Source organism: Gobio gobio (genome assembly GCF_949357685.1).
Source record: "Gobio gobio genome assembly, chromosome: 9".
Taxonomy (NCBI): Eukaryota; Metazoa; Chordata; class Actinopteri; order Cypriniformes; family Gobionidae; genus Gobio; species Gobio gobio.
Window position 1 is genome coordinate 6963715 of NC_137115.1, and position 15142 is coordinate 6978856.

A 15142-nucleotide genomic window follows, 5' to 3' on the forward strand; every position below is an offset into this window, starting at 1 on the left:
GGTGGGTATGGGTCAGGTTATACACTATTTTAGTGAACATAAAAATGTTGTCATTAAAATATATGTGATCTAATATACGTATGTGAATCCATCTACAAAAGGAGCCGTAGTAAATCTCTTTTCCCACTAAAAACAGTTGAGAGATCTGCTGTTCTCTCCTCAGCCATAAGGTGGCGTCAGAGTCCATCAAAAACTGGATCCGGCTGCTCAACACAGAGGCATGAGTGCAGCTTCCAGCTTCCCCTTTGGATGTATTTTTGGGTGTAATGGGTGGAGCGTGACGGTCCAAACACACCCTAACCCCATCTCTCCACACATTAGATCCACAAGCTCAACCCATGACGTTCAGAGAGGCGGAGCTGGATGTCATTTGGCTCTGTAGTGAGCGCCACTTGCATAATAGTGCCACCTACTTTGAAGGTGCATATTTTTATATTATGCCAGATTTTGTTCTTCATCTTGAACCTCTAGAGGGCACTGCAGAGTGTGTATAGGAAATGGAGTACAGAAATGTAGCAGTGTAACACATGGGTCATTCCTACAGTTTGGTGGATTTTATGTCCCCGTGAAACAATACCTCAGGTGATTATGAAATGTTCAAATGTTAATCATCTTTCATGCCGCATGGTTTTCCATGCATAGATTTACCCCAGTTAACACACATTCATAATAATTAGTTAATTAACTCTTTGAAGCACTTCCTTTTTGAAAAAATCTATACCAAAATGTATTTAAAATACATTTATTTTATACTAAGTATACTTCAAATCCATTAACACATTTGCTGACATATTGCTCTAGACAGATATAAATATTATAATTAAACTTTATTTAATTATTAAACTACTTTATTGCACATTGCACATTTCTTAATGTTAAGCCTAAATTGTGTTTATCACACTTAGTGAAGACAGTATGATCTCTGTATAATATCAGTCTTTAAATGCAAGATGTTTAAAGTTTACCTAAAGTATACTTGTGATCGTTCCACTTTAGCACAATCAAATATACTTAAGTATTTCAAGGACTTTAGAAGGACTTCTGCACAACCTTCAGATAACTAAAGTACAAAATTAGTTCTTCCAGTTTAGCAGACGTTAAGTATACCAATTTAGTATACTAAAAGTACAATTGCAGGGTATTTAAATATGTATTTGTAGTATCATAGCATGGTTCTTTATGGAAACTTATAAAAAGGGTTCTGCTATCGTTACCCTATTAGAACCCTAATTTGGTACTGTTTTAAACCATTTTTCGTAAGAGTGTATACTTGGCATGAAATAAATTTATTTCAAATACATTTTAGTATATTTATTTTTCACTAGGGTTGGGCTAAAGGTTACATTTATTTCTAAATGAGCAATTTTGAGTATTTGTATATATACATTTACTTTGACAAAAAATACTTTATTGTGATGTGTAAAACCATTAATGTATGTCTCTCAAACTCCAATCCACCCTTTTACATTGGTGCTACTTACCCTTTGGAATCTTCCTAGTTGAAGTTATCCTAGATGTATAAGATATTCTTCTTTCAGATGAATACAATCAGAGTTATATTTAAAAAAAAAAATCCTGGTTAATCCAAGCTTTAAAATGGCAGTCCAAAATTTGAAGCCCAAAAAGTGCATCCATCCATCATAAAAAATAATCCACACAGCTCCAGGGGGTTAATAAAACCCTTCAGAAGCGAATCGATGCATTAGTGTGAGAAAAATATTCATATTTAGTTATAAAATAAAATGTCTATTGGACTGGACTGCCTTCCGCATTTAATTTACGAAAAAAGCATAACGCATCACTAGAACGTAGCATAAGCGTTTTGAACTGAGAGACGTTACACTTTCTGCTTAAGTTGAATACGGAAGGCGGTCTAGCAGAAGCTAGATATTTAACTTTATACCGTTTTAAATATGGATATTATACTGCCATTATAATGTTTGGATTAGCCAGGACATTTTTTTAAATATAACTGATTGTATTTGTCTGAAAGAAGAACGTCATATACACCTTGAGGTAAATCATGGGGTCATTTGAATTTTTGGATGAACTATCTCTTTAAGCGTATGCCCTAAATCATATGACTTGCTAGAAATGACAGATGTGACAACTATTTTTGTTTCACTCAAAAGTATGTGGCGAGTAGTATGTCCGAATTCACAGTACTCATAAAATAGTAGGCAAACTGGTACCTGAATGACTTCTGACTGAGATTCTGAAGTGTGCTACTGTCCCATGAGGCCACAGGAGAGGATTTGTGAATGAAGTGAAGCAACTCAACAGACACTGGTAGGTCACATGACAGTGACAACATTGCGAATGTATAACGTCAAGATCCGGATTACATTCATACTATAGGCCTATAGAATGTATAATTTTAGCGACCGTGAAGTAATTACTACTTATTTAAAACAAGTAGGCCTACTTACTCTCAGACACTATTCCCTCTATGGTACAAAAGTAGGTACATCTTTGTACCTTACTCACCCCTAAATGGTACATATTAGTACATTTAAAGGTACATATCAGTACTTTAAAGGTACATATTAGTACCTTTTCGGATTTGTACCTTAGGGTACCACACCGGTGACAGCAATATACCTTTTTTTCCTGACAGTGTTTCCTTGGAGGAAAAGAAACTCCAGGGACCAAGTATTGGTCATAAATTCTCTTTTCCTCATTTTGAAAAGACTTGTCTAATAGTGTAAAACAACATGTCCGCCCTGTTGTGTCAAATACTGGGCATGAAAATGTTATTTGATTTTAAATATGTCTTCTGCTAGCATTTTGTTTTTTCCTTTTATTAGCTTAAAACGTCCACCCTGTTACACATTAAATTGTAACATTTCCTGGACAAATAGTTGGTCAGGATTATTAGGTTATACTAACCAGACCTTGATCAGTGTTTTTATGATGGACTGACATTTTCTCCCTCTGACAGGACTAAAAAAATCATTGAATTTTAGCATTTTTGTTCAATATACTGTACCTGCTTAGTCCAAACACTACCAAAACGACCCACATTCGAATAAATAGTGATATATATAGGGCACAAAATGTCTTCTTATAATGGCTGAACTCTTATGAACATGCTGAGGGTGTCAAATATTGATCATTCAAAATGAAAAGCAAAATCTTTACCACTGCACTACTGCAGCATAATTGTAAAATAAGGCTTGAGGCAAGAAATTTAACCTTGACAAGATCCTGGCCCGCAAGGTGAAAGGACATTATTATAACTATAAGTGGGTGTGCCTAAAAATAACAGACCTGGACATGAAATGACCGCTTCATGTGAACTAGTCTGGTTAAAGATGTAACAGAAATTACCACCAGGCCAGCATGAATAATACATTTTTTTGGTAAAGTTACCATAACTTTAATGGTAAAGTTGTTGAAAGTTGCGGAAACAAATTACGCTGACCTAGTTATTTTTTCAACTTAAATGTGAGTGTAAACCAATATCTATTATTTCCAGGCAGCCCCGCATGCGCTCACAGCTTTACATAAGCAGCTCTCGTGAGTCAAAGTGAACAGGGCGACGTGTCTGATTCAGTCGTGTGTAAGATCGCTGAACATATGGGCGCGGATCAAAGGGTTTATATAAGCCTCTTCAGATGCACGACCTCCTATTTCTCTCCCTCTAAGGCCTAGAGGCACTTTTGACGAAACTCTTTGACAGTGTTTTGGCCTTCGTGAGTGAGAGCCGTCACACCTCCACTGCACACTCAGCTCTTCAGGGTTCAGTGCTGTATCACGCTCCATCATTTCAGAGGCTGCTCACAGATTCAGAGAGGATATTTGGAAGTCGCATTCATTCGTTCATTAAAAAAAATGTAAAGGGTTAGTTCACCCAAAAATGAAAATTCTGTCATTAATTACTTACCCTCATGTCGTTCGACACCCGTAAGACCTCCGTTCATCGTCGGAACACAAATGAAGATATTTTAGTTGAAATCTGATGGCTCTGAAAGGCCTCCATTGGCACAATGCACTTTACACTCTCAAGACCCTTAAAAGGTACTAAAGACGTCGTTACAAAGTCCATCTCACTACAGTGGTTCTACAATAACTTTATGAATCGGCGAGAATAGTTTTTGTGCGCAAAAAAACCCTAAATAACAACTTATATAGTGATGACGATTTCAAAACACGGCATCATGAAGCTTCGAAGCGTAATGAATCAGTGAGTCGAATCATGATTCGGATCGCGTGTCAAACCGGCAAACTGCAGAAATTTGGCGATCCAAACCGCTGAATCGACTCACTGATTCATAACGCTTCGAAGCTTCATGATGCCGTGTTTTGAAATCGTCATCACTATATAAGTCGTTATTTAGGGTTTTTTTGCGCACAAAAACTATTCTCGCCGATTCATAAAGTTATTGTAGAACCACTGTAGTGAGATGGACTTTGTAACGACGTCTTTAGTACCTTTTAAGGGTCTTGAGAGTGAACCGTGCATTGTGCCAATGGAGGCCTTTCAGAGCCATCAGATTTCAACTAAAATATCTTCATTTGTGTTCTGAAGATGAACGGAGGTCTTACGGGTGTCGAACGACATGAGGGTAAGTAATTAATGACAGAATTTTCATTTTTGGGTGAACTAACCCTTTAAGTCATCCCTTCAAATAATTATATCACTAAATTGATTCAATTAAAGCCCAAAATGAAAATGCTGTCATTAATTCCTCACCCTCATGTCGTTCGACACCCGTAAGACTTTCGTTCATCTTCAGAACACAAATGAAGATCTTTTTGATGAAATCTGAGCGATTTCGGTCCCTCCATTGACAGCTACGCAACTACCACATTGATAATTCAAAAAGTTAATGAAGAGATTGTAAAACTAATCCTTATGAATTGAGCGTGTCGCGAGGTTGACGAGCGAGATACATGGGAGGAGCGAGCGAGATTGAGAATGAGCGTCACCTGCGAGGCACACCGATCTCAAGGACGAGAGAGGACCAGGCCTGGATCCTCTCTCGTCCTTCACTGGTGTCGCTCGTCCTTATATGCCTCCGTGCTCCCTCATGAGAGGACTCGAGACCGGTGTGCCTCGCAGGTGACGCTCATTCTCAATCACGCACACCGATCTCGCTCACCACTGAGCGGTTTAGTCCAGGGGTTTTCAAACTGGGGTTCGGGGACCCTCAGGGGTCCTCCAGAAGGTTCTAAGGGGTCCCCAGAAAATTTCAGAGAATAAAAAGACAAAGCAAAAATGGATAAAGTCTACCCAACATTTCAATTGTTTCATTTCTAAATGTGTATCTCCCTCTCTTGCCGTATACATACTTTCCAGAATTGTATATGTTTGCTTTGTATCTTTAGTGTTTTTCTCACTATAGTCGCCTTTATCTCGCTCACTGGGGTTGTAAGGCAGTATTCTTAACGTAGTATGTGAGCTGCTTACATACATTTATTGTGAAAGTTGTTTATACAAATAATTTTTAATTGAAAATGTTCTTCTTCAGGTTTATACATCCAACATTAATTATAGCCAATTTAAGTTGGGAAACAATATGTTGTATTTATAATGTCACAGTTACTATTTATCTAACAATTTAAATGTTTTGTTTTTTTTCCATACATAGAAATATATAGATGGATTTTAGGAAGGGCGTCCCTCATAAAATGTTCATCATATTTGGGGGTCCTTGGCATCAGGGTTTTCAAACCCCTGGTTTAGTCCACATTTTTGAAAGAGACTCCATCACTTTATATGATAAAGAGATTGAATTTAGGTTTTTATTCACATTTAAACATTCATCAACGCACACATCAGTTGTGGTAAACAGAAGCTCAAGCATGTTCACTTGACATGCGAGAACCAATGAGGTTCATTCTCGTGTTACTCAGCACGTTTGAATTTTTGCGAGAACCAATGAGGTTCATTCTCGTGTTATGCAGCACGTTTGAGCTTCTGCAAGAACCAATGAGGTTCATTCTCGTGTTACGCAGCACGTTTGAGCTTCTGCAAGAACCAATGAGGTTCATTCTCGTGTTACGCAGCACGTTTGAGCTTCTGCAAGAACCAATGAGGTTCATTCTCGTGTTACGCAGCACGTTTGAGCTTCTGCAAGAACCAATGAGGTTCATTCTCGTGTTACGCAGCACGTTTGAGCTTCAGCAAGAACCAATGAGGTTCATTCTCGTGTTACGCAGCACGTTTGAGCTTCTGCAAGAACCAATGAGGTTCATTCTCGTGTTACGCAGCACGTTTGAGCTTCAGCAAGAACCAATGAGGTTCATTCTCGTGTTACGTAACACGTTTGAATTTCTGCGAGAACCAATGAGGTTCATTCTCGTGTTACGCAGCAAGTTTGAGCTTCAGCAAGAACCAATGAGGTTCATTCTCGTGTTACGTAACACGTTTGAATTTCTGCGAGAACCAATGAGGTTCATTCTTGTGTTACGCATAAGAACCATTTTTTGGGAATCGGCTAATAAAAGTCGTGGAAGAACACACATTCCCAAATTCTTTTCTTTTTTAAAACATTTCTGAATAAGAACCCCAGGGTTGCGCAGGGAATGACGCCGCCAACTAAAACAAGCTCCAAATCAGAGCCAGACATCTGCACCGTCTCCGCTGAGGCAGTAAAGACCATCCGATCCGCCCAGCATCTCAGCATATCTACCATCAGTAATTGACCTTTTAAAAAGCTGCAAAGATTGAATGCTGATGTCTGATTTAAAATCATCAAGGGAATCCCCTCTCCCCAATTCTCTCTTCTTCTTCTCTTTGAACACTGTTGGGTCTCCTATCTGTACTATCAAGCTCAGCAGTGGAGCGTGATGACCTGTTTTATCACAACCTCAGAGTCAAAGTTAATGTGCCCATTGCTGATCTTTGACCAGTGTGAGGTGGCGTTATCACAGGAATGAAGGTCTTCACCCGATTCACTTTAATCGGCACAGAAACATATTGCAGAGAGAGGTGCATTGTGGTTAATGCAATGGCATAACTTTAACAAAGAATTTTAATGTAGATAGCATCATGCAAGGGCTTTATTGGAACCTCTGATTAGGCATCAATGTGGTTCGAATGGATGAATTTGCATGCTTGTTTTTTTCAGGATTGTACAGATCAAGTATCATTAATCCATCCAACTAATTCAGTCCAAACATAACTTTTTAGGGATCGAACTGGTAGGATTTTGCGATTAAGACGGCTCTTAAAATGGCCAAAGTGCTCTGACTACTGAACTAGGGAGCTGATTTTGTCTCTGTCCCAAATGGAACCCTAAACCCTCTCAATCTTCCTCAGAGTCCACACTTTTGTGACATAATGCCAATATTTGACTGTCGAAAGAAGTCTGCTGTGGAGCTTCAATGTAGGGCGCAAAGAGGCGCTCAAAAGCATCCTTCTGAAATCTAACATGACAAATGGGACGCCCTAGCTGCATCCAAAATCGCGTACTTCCCTACAATACACTGTAAAAAAAATCCCCGTAAAATTTACGGTTAAAAAATGGTAGCTGTGGTTGCCAGAACTTTACCATAAAAAATACGGCAGTAACGTTTTAGGTTTTTAGGGACAGCACCATATAATTTAAAGGTTTATAATGTACAACCCCAAATCAGAAAAAGTTGGGACAGTATGGAAAACGCAAAAAAATAAAAAAAGAAGTGATTTCTAAATTTACTTTGACTTGTATTTCATTGCAGACAATATGAACAAAAATATTTCATGTTTTGTCTGGTCAACTTCATGTCATTTGTAAATATGCATCCTTTCCTGTCATTCAGACCTGCAACACATTTCAAAAAAAGTTGGGACAGTAAAGCATTTACCACTTTGTAATGTTGCCATTCCTTTTCACAACACTTAAAAGACGTTTAGGGACTGAAGACACCAAGTGATGAAGTGTTTCAGGTGTAATTTTGTCCCATTCTTCCTGCAAACAAGTCCTAAGGTGAGCAACAGTACGGGGTCTTCATTGTCGCATTTTGCGCTTCAAAATGCGCCACACATTCTCTATTGGAGACAGGTCGGGACTGCAGGCAGGCCAGTCAAGTACCCCTACCCTCTTCCTCCGCAGCCAGGACTTTGTAATGTGTGCAGAATGTGGTTTTGCATTGTCTTGTTGAAATATGCATGGACGTCCCTGGAAAAGATGTCTTCTTGAAGGCAGCATATTATGCTCCAAAATCTCTATGTACTTTTCAGCATTAATGGTGCCTTCACAAGAGTGCAAGTTACCTTTGCCAAGGGCACTGACACAACCCCATACCATGACAGACCCTGGCTTTTGGACTTGTTGCTAGTAACAGTCTGGATGATCCTTTTCTTCTTTGGTCCGGAGCACAAATACCTCAAATACTGATTCATCTGACCACAGTACACGTTTCCACTGTGTGATGGTCCATCCCAGATGCCTCCGAGCCCAGAGAAGTCGACGGCGCTTCTGGACACTGTTAACATAGGGCTTCCTTTTGGCACAGTACAGTTTTAACTGGCATTTGTGGATGTAACTACGTATTGTGGTACTTGACAAAGGTTTGCCAAAGTAGTCCTGAGCCCATGTGGTGATATCGCATATAGATGAATGACGATGCTTGATGCAGTGCCGCCTGAGGGATCGGAGATCACGGTTGTTCAGCTTAGGCTTGTGCCCTTGTCCTTTACGCACTGAAATTCCTCCAGATTCCTTGAATCTTTTAATTATGTTATGCACTGTTGAATGTGAAATATCCAAATCTCTTCCTATCTTTCTTTGAGGAACATTGTTTTTTAACATTTCAATAATTTCCTCACGTATTTGTTGGCAAACTGGCGATCCTCGGCCCATCTTTGCTCCTAAAGGATTAGACCTTTCTTGGATGCTGCTTTTGTACCAAATCATAATTACAATCACCTGTTGACATCACCTGTTTCAAATCACATCATTATTTAACCATTTTACCTCATTACTAGCCCTAAATTGCTCCTGTCCCAACTTTTTTTGAAATGTGTTGCAGGTCTGAATGACAGGAAAGGATGCATATTTACAAATGACATGAAGTTGACCAGACAAAACATGAAATATTTTGTGTTCATACAGTCTGCAATGAAATACAAGTCAAAGTAAATTTAGAAATCACTTCTTTTTTTCTTTTTTTTTTGCGTTTTCCATACTGTCCCAACTTTTTCTGATTTGGGGTTGTAATAATGTTTTATTAATAAACTGTTTTATTTTACAGTTCAAAACCGTATAATTTAAAGGTTTATATTGTAATGATTATGTTTACACTGTAAACAATTTACGGTAAAAAAAACATATTTCATTAACTGAAATAATGTTAAATTACCAACCGATTGAAATAACAATATCTGTTATGTACCTTTGATATATACAGACAACCACCAAACACAGTGGTGATGCGAATCACGTGATGATTTAAAGCTCATCACAAGCAGCTTTAAAGAGGACAATACTAATATATAAAAGGTGCTCAGTGTCATTCACACAAACACTAAACAACATCATGGTAAAACACATGACATTTAAAAAATGCAATAAACATTAATTTTAAAACATCAGATGTAACATAAAACCCTAATGTACATAACTGATTAGAAAAAACAAAGAAGAAATATAGTTATTGCAATGAAAATACATGTGCGAAGTGTCACGCAGGGAATTCTGGGAATGTCAATTTACGGGTGTTCACTGTAAATTACACAATGACTTGTTATTTTTCACTTCCAAAAACTGTAAATTTAACGGTATTTTACTGTAAAATTAAATGAAATGTAAGGTTAGAAACTTTCTGTTAACCAATTAACTGTTTTTCACTGTAGCATTTTTACAGTAAAATACCATTAAAATCACAATAATTTTTTACAGTGTATAGTACGCGAAAAACAGTATGTGACAAAATAAGTAAGTATGTCAGAATTCACAGATCACAATTCACAATACTCTAAATAATTAGGCAAAAAGTACCCGGATGCCCCACTTTCGGTGAGATTCTAAAGTGTGCATATGATGGACACTTTACTATCTCATGAGGCTACTGAAGAGGATTTGTGAATGACAGTGAAGCAAAGCAACTGACGCTAGTAGGTCACGTGATAAGGCCAACATGGCAAATGAAGTACATCTGGATTGCATACATGCTACACACATTCATATACTTTTTAGCGGTCGTGAAGTAATGACTTATTCAAAAAAATGAAAAAAATTTTGGACGCAGCCTCTATGGTCTTGTGCAAATGAAGCTGGGACAGGGCCGGAGACGCACCCATAGGTAACACAGGAACTAAACAAGGATCACATACAACAGAACGAACAGAATAACAAAACAAGAGTCTCTGATTCAAACTGGATGTTACAGTGCCATCTCGGTTTTTGACGGGGTCTCAACATATCAACTATATGATGGCAACAAGCACAAAACTAGCCAATACATATACAATTATCAATGTATCAACATACAAACAACACACAAACATTAATTTAGCGCACTGCATGAGCCGACCCGCTCTGTGATTTAACGGGAGTTGCTGTTGTTCCCAATTGCTTCCACTTTGTTATAACACCACTAGTTGACCGTGGAATATTTCCACGTATGGACTTATTGCACAGGTGGCAACCGATCACGGTACCACGCTTGAGTTCACTGAGCTCCTGAGAGCGGCCCATTCTTTCACAAATGTTTGTAGAAGCGCCTGCATGCCTTGTTGTCCATATGTGCAAAGTATAGAGAAATGTATACTTTTTGCACACAAGATGGGGTGAAGATCAGACCAACAGCCTATAGGAAGAGTCTGAAAACGTAGGTTTTTATAGAAAACTCAAAATGACGAAACATTTTAAAAATGGAAAATAATTTAGGTTCTAGCCCTGTAAATGTACTTATTATAGCGCATGTATCTCCTATATCTCACACACACATTTTTTCAATACGTTTTCCATCGGTGTGTCTGCCACTCTCTCCTCCAGCATAGAGACTGAACGCATTTGCTTGGATCAATTCGGCACATCATGCCCACGGACCCCAGCACCTTACATATGTATTACCTGCCCCGTCTGTATCAAGTATAAAATCCCTGCATGTCCTTGGAACACAGTTTTGAATGTCAAATTCTAATTTCAAATGCATTAATACATTTCTAATGGAAACAAAGCAACAGTGTTGTGTTTCTAAGAAAATAGGGAGCTGCACTTGACAGACTTCTCATAAATAATAATGGGTCTGGAATAACACATTTGTCTTCAGGTGCTCACTGCACCTTGTATAATGCAATGTTAATATATGCAAAAAGAAAAAAAATTGGGATGTTTTGGCCTATGGGAGCACACCTTCATAACCTTACACTTTGATCACTCTTACTAGAGCACCATGTTTATAATACTGTCTAGCCATCATGGCTTTACAGTATGTAAAGATACGCAATCTTTTGGTTTAACTGCAAATAACTTCTAGACTAGTCATCTGTTCCTACTCTAGCTTCTAATGTGAAACCTGTGGCCTTCTTTAAAAAACACTTCAGGTTTGTATTGATCAGCGGAGATGTTTTTGATTCTTGATTTATTACTGTGAAGGCTATCATCAGATCTGAAGTGGTTTAGTCGCTATCGAGATGGCATGGGTGGGGCAGCGCATAGATGTAATGTACGTTTCTGAAGATATTTTTGATAAATGTGTGAGCCCATCCGTTGCTCAGGGCCAAAACCACAGACAGCACTGATATCCTTTAGAGGTCACCTCTAAGACAAATATCGATTGCGCAGCAAAATAAAATGACATGGTTCTCTACGATTCTCATGTATTTTTCCCACCTAGGCAGAAACTAGACTTAACCCTCTATGGTACGCAATATGATTTCAAGGAGGAAAAAATTATTTGTGGTGTTTTTCCTGCTTAAAATAGGACACCATAACAATAGCAATAAAAGTTTTCATAATTTTTTTATTTATTTATCTTTTTAAAGTTTGTTGCCTCAAGGCAACATTGTACCACAAACGGACAAATTTAAACATTTCACATTTTCATGTAGAAAAAATAAATATATTTATTGAAAACATCAATTTCTTTAACCAGACACCTGAACAAACACATTTATCTAGTTTATAATGTTTGACAAATTTACAAAAAGTAACATTTCAAATTCAGCTGTTGCTCTCAGGCAACATTGTACCATCGTGGAACACAAGTATTACCAAACCATCTCATCAAGTTATCATATCCATCTTTATCCTCATCTCCATCTTCAATCTCTCCCTGCCGGATTGTCTCTATGACCTCATCTTCCTCATCACATGACACCTCATCCTCATCCTCATCGGTTGTGTTTTATACCTTTTTTTTAAGTGCTATAGAAAACGTGCAGATCATAATGCAGTTATAGTATGTGAATTACTAATCTTATACATGCATTACAAAATCATGCAAAAATGCAAATACATTTTGGGAATTTTAACTCTTTTCCTTACAAATATACTATATTTGTATCCGATCTAGTGTGTCTGGTATGGCCTTATGCGATTCCATTATGGTAAAATGTTGCCTTGAGGCAACACACAGTTTTTTGTTATTTACTCTAAAACATTTGATGATATATAATGTAAAGTTCTTGAAAATACTTCTTTACTTACCAGTGAAGGTGACTCGTATTTTTTGTGGGTGATTAACTGGACGGAAACTGGTGAAAAATGCACTTTTCATTGGAGAAAATATGGAGCCATGTGACCTGTGCACATGTGCTGAAACAGGACACAAAATGGACCCCTGTGGGTCATGTGACCAATTTTTTGCACTTTCATTGATTAGTATTTGAGTTCTTCTTCCCTAAAATAGGTTTGACTAATAAATTGGTGTTTCATTGTATTAAAAATAAACTAAAATAGACTATGTTGCCTGGAGGCAACTCCGTACCATAGAGGGTTTTAAAATTCATAGCAATATGATATATGATTGATTTAGAAACTGTATTTAATCAATGTATTTGTTTATTATATTATATTTATTTATATAAAATCCAAGGTATGGTATCTTTATTTGTTGTTACATAAATATAGACTAACTTTACTTTTTTTCTCTGCCTGGGAAAAGGTTTGAGACTCCCGATGTATTGACTTACAAACATTAACGGCTTATTTTCGGTTGGGCAGGCATGAACGCATAATCTTTAAATGTGTTAAATGATTGGCTCTCTGCATGTAGACTTCCTTTCTGCTGGTGTGCTTTTACGTCTGACCTTTGGACACCGATTATTAATAGTTTAATAAATCACTTTACAGTGAAATACTGCATGCCCCGATGACAAACGAGAGGAGCTTTCTGAGAATGCGATCAATCATAATGTCATAATCATGAAAGCTATTGCTATTTAAAACAGATGACCCAACTTTCTAAAGGAAATGCAAAAAAAAAAAAAAAAAATGTAAGGGTGTCAATACGGTCTTTCAAAAGTGTACTTTCATATAGCATGGAATTTCTCTGAAAACAATCGGATATGCACAGACATACTAAAAACACTTCACTCAAGGTAAAAGGGCAACTTTTAAAATGTGTGATAATTGAAATAATGATACTGTGTTTGTGAAGTTGTTTCAAACCATGACAACTGCTCTCTCTGAATTGGCAGCAGCGCCAACAACACAGATTTTAATGTTCCGCTGTGATTTTGTCAAAGGTTTAATTGACACATGCAAATCGTTGTCATTAAGGAATAAGATGGTAGATGTTTGAATTGAGATCTTTTAACAATAATCTTGCAGCTCTAGCTCCAACCCTAATCAAACTACCAAAGCGCTTTACATATTACCTCACATTCCCCCCTTCATTCACTCATTCATACTCCGACGGCGGAAGACCTTAACTTGTTCAGTTGGGTTTGATTAGGGTTGAAGCTAAACTCTGTAGGACATTGGGCCTCCAGAGCTTTGAGAAACCCTGTTAGTTACTTCCAAACAGTGGCTGACACATAAGACAGGAGCTTTCCACCACAGGAACTTTCCCCAGGAACTAGGGACTTTGGGGGTGTCTGTGTGTTTTGATTGCGGGAACCGCGGTCTAAATGAAGTTCCGGGTAAATATTTCCCCCTCAAAACGTCCCTGCTCGCGAGTTTTTTCCAAGTTCAGGAACTTTCGGGCGTGGGATTTGGGTGCTGAACATGCTGATTGGTTGAGTTCACGTAGCATCTTGATTGGTCGACTCGACGCAGCATTTTATTTCAACTACTATATTTAAAAGTCTGTTGCAGTGTGTGCATTAAGAGTTGATTGCTATTCGAATCAACAATGGAGTTTAAAAAATGCGACCGATGGGCCGACGACGAGGTTCAGGCTTTATTAAATTTATTTGCAAAGTACGAAATCCAGTAGGAAGTGTGAAGTCGACGCGTGCAGTCCTACGTCACTGGACTAATCTTCACGGTACTTAGACCACGATGGAAATGCGGACAGCAGCAGGTCTGGGGGAAAAAGAGTTCCTGGGAAAAAAGTTCCTGGGACAAATTGTTCCGGGTATATTCAGTGGAAACGGTAGCCTGGTTAAAACCAGACCATTCTCAGTAGTGACTGAGTTATGGTCTGGCAAAGCTTCATAGACAAATCATTTCCAAAGGGGCGTCACCAACGGGCGTCGCTCAAATGCCTCTGGGCGCAATTGGATAGACCTCAAACCAATCAGAGCGATGAGGAAGATGACGTAGCCTATGCAGAGCGACGGAGAAACATCTACTCTGGCCGTTTCTCAATATGCGTTTTTGTCTGTACCACTGTCTATGGTCTGTACTTGTGTTCTCAAATAGGAAATGTCTGGTCACCTTACCTAAACCACATATTAATGTTTAATTATTTTTAAAATGTAAACGAAAAGAGGCAGGGTGTTTTATACTTCGTTTTATTATAAATATATAAGATAATGAATGTAGGCCTAACTACGCGTTGCCTGAACCACATGTGTGTGGCTAATATGTTTAAGTTTTTGTTTTGTTTTTTTATGAAATGAGGCAGTGGTGTTTTATGACATATTTTGTACGCAAACTTCTGACTTGCGTGGAGAATGAACTCCCGATGACGGTAATAGTTAATATTAAACATATTATAGCCACACAAATGTAGTGAAGGCAATGCATATTATCTTCAATGCATGTATATAACAAAACGAAATATTTAAAAAACCCGGCCTCTTTTCGTTTACATTAAA